At 41.5% G+C, this 6,876-nt stretch overlaps 1 pseudogene; it reads right to left on the reverse strand.

The window, feature by feature from the left end:
- Positions 1-374: 374 nt before the first annotated feature.
- On the reverse strand, positions 375-5,677 carry LOC102856505 (annotated as a pseudogene).
- Positions 5,678-6,876: the final 1,199 nt, after the last annotated feature.

Genomic DNA, 6,876 nt, shown 5'->3' on the forward strand with positions numbered 1-6,876 from the left:
TCTATAATAATAAACTTCAGGTAACCACAGGTGTTGGGAAACCTAACCACATAAACTGATTGAAAATACTCAAGATGACTCGGTAGTGTCTAATACAATTCAGTTCATAGTTAAAGGCACAAAACAACATTTAACAAAAATAATCCCATCAACTGACCTGGAAATCAAATGGAAATAAGTATGAACATAAATGCCAAACTCTTTTTTTTTTTTTTTACATTAACCATTTATTCAAAGTTATACAAGAATTTGAAGGAGTAAAGTCTTCTGTGACATAAAGCCATTTTGAATAGATGAATGTCTCAGCTGAGCAGGAGGAGAGGGTGAGGATACATTGAGGAGGCCCCATGTAGGCAGCAAGATGGTAGAAACACTCAGCAGATGCCACTCCCAGCCTGCTGGCCTCCCTGCCTGCGTGTACTGCATTGGTAGCAATGCCATTTGCCTCATTATTAATGTTGAAAACACTTTCTTGGATTTTTTTAAAAAAATACATTTCTTTTGCTGTATTAATAAATGTCTCTTCTATACTGGAAGCAGTCTTGGCTGAAGTTTCCATGAAAAGATGTCTATGATCTCATGAAAAAGCTTCACCTTCTTTTTTATCTCTCTTCTAGATTTCAAAATAACTATATTTCAATAAGCATAATGACCATGTTGGAATTGGAATGCTGGTGGGCATCTTCTAATCAGGTTGTCAAATGGTTGAATGTATCTCTCCTTGTAATATCATACAGTAGTGAAACATCTGCTGCGCCTCTGTAGTAGGACCTTGTGACAGAGCGAAAGGACTCTTGCCTTGCCAATTCCCATATCTGAAGTTTTGTTTTCCATCAATAGTTATTATTCAAGCACCAAACTCCACCAAAAATAAGGTCATGCACATGCTGAAACCTCTTTGTAAACTGTAGCAATAAGCACCGATGTGTCACCGATGATGATGTAGTTGGATAGGCTGCTCCTGTCTTGATAAACCTTTTTCACTTGTTTTGCTAAATTGTCACTGTTGTATGTTGATTCACTTAACTAAAGTCATCTCAAATAATTCCTTGTGGGAATTAATAGCAAGTGGTGAAGAGCTAGAATTCTGGTTTTAGCACATTTTAGTATTGACCCACCAGTTGCCAAGAAGAGTAAATCCTGTGTCCTGGGTACCAACAGCATTTTTCACAGGACGTTAGATTTCTGTGCATCTGAATTTGAGCCAAGACCCTGCAGCTTGCCTTCCTGTGCAGCCACTCAGGTATTCACTAGCCCTATAAGCCTGCTTTGGAGGTAATGGGACCCTGATTGGAGCATCAGCAAATGTAGTTTGTGTAGGAATTGCTGAAGAGTATGGATATGGATTCTCCTCCGCGGCATTTTTCAGAAAGCAAAGAAGAAAATAATCTCTGAAGATTCTGGATAACAATTCAGTAAATAGCAACACATTCCTCCAATGCATTGTGCTTTTAAGATGTTCTAGTTCAGCTGTTGGATGAATTGACTGATGCTTTCAGCACGATAGTCAGACTGGGCTTCCCACTGATGGTGGTCTCGTGCACAGTGGTGAGGTGTTGCTCATGTAGTGGTGGGTTGAATGAAATCTGACCTACCACCAATATATATCAAGCTGCATCTCATGATCCCAAAATCTCTCTTTGGAGAAGAACAAAGTGGTTACTTTGGTGCTTACTCTGAGAATGCTGTGTGATGGCGACACAATGCAATGGGGTGTTGGCACACCTACTCCTACTCGTTAGTTGATGAAACATCATGGCATCCTCAAATGTCTCTCTTCAAGACTAAAAGTTCAAGCACACACACAGATTCCTTTGAAGAAAAGTCCGGCAAGTTTTTACACAAAATAAGCCAGTGAAAAACGTAATTTGAAAGATGTATCCACAGAAGATACGATCTTGAATACAGAAAATCCAAAAGAATCCGAAATAAAGCTTGTAGATTGAAAATAATTCAGCTAAGCTGCAGGCTGAGAGTAGAACCAGCCTCAGTAGAGGTTCTTGTTACTCCTGTGGTGGGTGGAAACAAGCTCTCCGGCTTATACAAGTACTGTGCTGTCTGTCAGTCCAGCAGATGGAGTTGAGGGGCCCAATCAGGTAAGAGTTTCTGCTCATGTGAGAGGTGACTGGAGTCGAGTGATGTGCACCAGGTAGCACCTCCTTTATTTTTCCACTGGCCGGTAGACAGCGGATGAACAGCAGATGTTGGGCCAACAGTTAGCTGTGAGCCTAGAGCAGTGGATCTTTGGTTGTTTTGACCAGTGAGGGTTCCACGAGGCTGTTGGGCAAGGATGTGCCTTAAAGGCTTCTGGGAAAGGGGTGGAGCCGCGCGTGGTTGGGGGCGGTGCCTACCTGTTTCGGGGATGGAGATGAGAGAAGGTGGAGGAAGAGGGTTGGATGGATGGGTGTTGGGCACTGGTAGGGACTAAAAGGCTGGGGCCAGACACATGGGCAGTGGATGGGGCCTGAACATAGCGTATTATAGCATATTACATAGAATAGGAGTTAAAAGGAAAGAAAAGATTAGAAAAGGAGAAAGGATAGAAGCCGAGAAGGACAGTTAAAGGGAGGAGAAAGGAAAAGAAAGAAATATATTAAAAAAAAAAAAGGAGAGGGCTAATTAGATACCAGCTCAGTTCTCTGGAGTATTCATTTGTTTATCCTCATGACAATCCCTAAAATATTCTACAGTTGCTGTCATATTCATGCTAATTCTTCTCTTTCCCTAACCTAAAAAGCCATTTTTAGGCTCCCCGCTCCAACACATTCTCGAATACCACTGCTAGACTTAGTCTGTTCATTTTGAAATCACCTCACTCTCCAAGCTCAGTTCTCCTAATAATAAACACTCCTCCTAGAAGACCTAATCCTTTTAGAAGTTTTTAGAAAAATGAAACTTAAGTATATTAGTAATTGGCAATAAATGCAATGGCTGTGAGTTCAAAGGTTTAAATCAATCCTTTGAGGGGGGTCTATAACATAGGACCCTTTTAAGGACCCTTGACGGGAATGTTAAATTACTTAAGCGAAGGCATGCATGACACACACTTACACCAAGTGTCTGGTCAAACTTTAACAACACGTGTAACTTGATGTCGCTGGCTCATCTTTCTGCTAACCAGAGCTTCAGGATTTGAACTGGATTAGCACCACAGACCTGTTCCTATTAAAAAATAAACTATCAGGAAGGCCTAGTATCTGATTCTAGTGGCTGAGGAGGTCCAGTGAGCTCCTTCAGCTGCACAAACTAGGACCTTTTCCCTTGACATTCTTGACCACCAAGTTGCTTTATTAGGAAGTTTAATATAACAGCAATACCAGGCCTGTTTAGTGCTTTGATAGGGAGCTCAGGTTGCGGAGTCCACAGGGAGCCGTGCAGCTAACACACAGATTAACCTTCACCAGTGACTTGAACCCACCAGAGGCTCTGAGGATGAAAGACGGACAAACTCCTTCCAGCCTTGGAAACCCAATAGACGGTCATCAAAGAGCCAGTTTCTTCTCGATAGCAATGAGTGAGGGACTGAGTACTATACTCTGACGAAGTATTCCCTTCATCATCATATGACTGTGTGACTCCCATCCCCCAAATATCTTGTGTCGAGAAAATGCTCACTCTGTCTGGGTCAAAGTACCGAAAGCTGTCATTCATTTATTCACTCACCAACTACTCACTCACTCACTATTAAACAAAAGGTGACAAGGTTTCTTTTCCCTCTAGAAAACATTTTTAATTGGCATCCAGCCAATAAAAAATAACAATAAATGTTTATTCACTACCTTCTGTGTGTTAATTATTAAAGTATGTCACATAGGGTCGCTATGAGTCGAAAACGACTCGACGGCACATAACAACAACAACAACATCAACAACACCTGTATTAACTCACTCATTCTAATAAACAGATTCAGGGAAGCTCTGGTGGCCTAGTGACAAGAAGCTGCACTGCAATCCCAGAGATATGTGGTTCAAATCCACCAGATGCTCTGCCGGAGAACGGGGGCAATCTCCTCCTGTACTAGTCAGATCTGATTTGACGGCGCACACACACACAAAATAATAAAATTAAAAATAAAAAAAAAGAAACAGATTCAGGAAGTTTGGATAAACTAGGAGTATTGCTCTTGGAACCTCTGGTTGTATCTACTTTCCCGAGGACTGAGGTCTTTGCTCTCTGGTGTTGAGTATGGCCTGGGACATATCAGCCACCCTGCCAGAGAAATGTCAGAGGAACTCATCCAGAGACAGAGACTCACTTTGGGATTCAGACTAGACATTCTCTCCATTCCTTCAGAACATTTCCTAAGGCTTGGTGTATGTTAAGGATTGACAAGGACCCAAGGAGCCAAAGCTTGATGACGTCTCAAACACCATCTTATCCAAGCTCTAGATCATATACACTCTAGTGGCAGCAGCCCAAACACCACCACAACCACCACCATGAACAATGTAGTATGTGAGGTTAGCGCAGTAGAGTGAGTTGTGTGGGTTCTGGGAGTGTTCCAGCTGCTCCAGCCTCTTCTTCTCAAACAAGCACCAAACAGACACATCTTTTCAGAGACACGTATAGACCTCCATAACTAAGAGACCCTGAGCTTATTTTCTTATTAATGGATTCAGAGAAGAGTACCTATGTGTGTGGGAAGAAAGTCAGGAGATCAGTGTTATACATATAGTAGGCACTCAGGCAGTAGTAACTATTACTATTAAAAGTACACTTGTCTGGCTTACCTCAGAGTCTTAAATATCAAACCATTTGTCTGAGTCAGAAATGATGGGGGTAGAGGAAGGAAGACTAAGCGAAGGAGCGTGAGAAGACCATGCCATTTCCCACTTCCCCCCTGGACTGTGAAGGATATGAGCTGTGTGGAGTTCTCATTGAATCCTGAGGGAAGGATGGAATTTTGGCATTTTTAGATTCCATTCCCTCCAAAAGGGGAAAATCATGAAACACAAAAACAGGAAGCCAGCTGAATTTTATTTCTCCTGCTTTGATTTATGCCCTCTTTTCAGGTCACAATCATTGTTTTTAAATTAATATTTTAACTGCCTCTCCTGAGAAAAAAGGAGGGAAACACTTATCTGTTTTTTAAAAGAAAATAAATCCAAAGGGCAAAGAATCTGCCCCCATTGAAATAATTCTCTTCAGAAAAGCTATAAATAAGATTTTGGATTTAAAATTGAGATAAGATTATCTGAAGAAGGGGAAGGAGAAAGGGGGGGAGCCCCACACACCAAATCTGCCAAAAGAAAAATTTATACCCACATTAGCTACAAAAGCATTAGTTCCTTTCAGTTAAGATATTTTTTTCCTTAAAAGCTTCTTCCCAATTTTAAAAAGAAGAAGAAAGAGTAAAATTAATATTCACAGGCCCTTTAAGACATGTGAACTTAATTTCACTTGGTCTTGCTGGTCCCTAGGGTCCCACCCTCTTTCCTGGTCCTTCTGACTGCCAAAGTTCTCCTGTGATCATATTCACCAACTCTACTTGTCTACTCCTTACCTTCTACAATCCAACTTTTGCCCACACCCTCCAACACTGAGAATACTCTCCAATGAATTACTAATCACCAAATAATCCAGCTCATCTTGGACTTTACAGGCTTGGACACAGCTGACCAGTATTCTAAAGCATAAGTAACACTCAACTGCTTCACTTACTTGTCTATCCTCCATGTTTTATCAACTTCATAAATTAACCTCCATTGTCACAAAAAGCATGTTTCTCAAATTCAATGCTACACTCATTCTAAGCTTGTTCTCTATGGTGTTCATGCAATATTGGCATGGCAAAGACTGCCTTAACTAATCTATTCTCTCCTCCCACACAACAGAATTGTAGTAAGAAATATGGCCTCCCATAACAAAGACCATCTTTTCTAGCCTCCCTTGCAGCTAGGTGTGATCACATGGCTAAGCTCAACCAATGGAACGCTAGAGAAGTGATGACTGAATTATCTAAGTTGTTCCCTTAAAGAGAGCATGTGTGTCTTCCTTTATTACACTTCTCCTCTCTGGGTGGAATACAGGCCTGTGTGGATTAGCGGTACAAATCAGTAATGGTAGAGCAACAAGAGAAGTGCCTTGACTCCCTAATACTGTCAAGTTATCAAATCATCACTGTTCCTCCATTGAGTTAAAACTGCCTCATCACCCCTGAACTGCCTAAATTCTAACATCTCTCTCACATATGTCACTGTAATTTAGGACGACAGTGATGATTACACTAAATTCATCTGTTTAGCCCATGCATCTCCTACGAGATTCACATATTCACCAAAATTATTTTCAATATCTTATCCTTGTTGCTGTTATGTGCCATTGAGTCGCCTGCAACTCATAGTGACCCTATATACAATAGCTCTGAATCCTGTCCTATCCTGAGCTAATCTCACTCTCCCCAATACACCTACCCCCATTGCCTCAGTTACTACGTCAACACCTTCATCTGAGGTCTTCGTCTCCTGCACTGTCCCTCCACACTTCTAAGCATGACATCCTTCTCCAAGGACTGGTTCTTCCAGACCACTTGCCCACAGACACAGAGCTTCAAAACCTTTCTCTTAAGCTCTCTAAACCCAAATACGATGTTATCCAAGCAAACAGCATGCTTTCTTGCAATGTACCTCATGGGGAAGATCTATAACCTTTACTATCACTCCCACTCTCTCCAATTGTTGTGGAGTACCATCAAATGTAACCAGCCAATAGCTGACCCTCTAGCAGGTTTTCAAAGGTAGTAAACTGCATGGAAAGAGAATGACCATCTTACTCCTGCAGAGCAACTGGTGGGTTTGAACCACATGCCATTAGATTGGCAGTGCAACTCCTTACCATTATGCCAACAGAGCTCCATCAAGCCACTCTCAAGTACA

This window comes from Elephantulus edwardii, unplaced genomic scaffold, assembly GCF_000299155.1.
Source record: "Elephantulus edwardii isolate Elephantulus edwardi_28Jun2011 unplaced genomic scaffold, EleEdw1.0 scaffold00005, whole genome shotgun sequence".
In the NCBI taxonomy this organism is placed as follows: domain Eukaryota; kingdom Metazoa; phylum Chordata; class Mammalia; order Macroscelidea; family Macroscelididae; genus Elephantulus; species Elephantulus edwardii.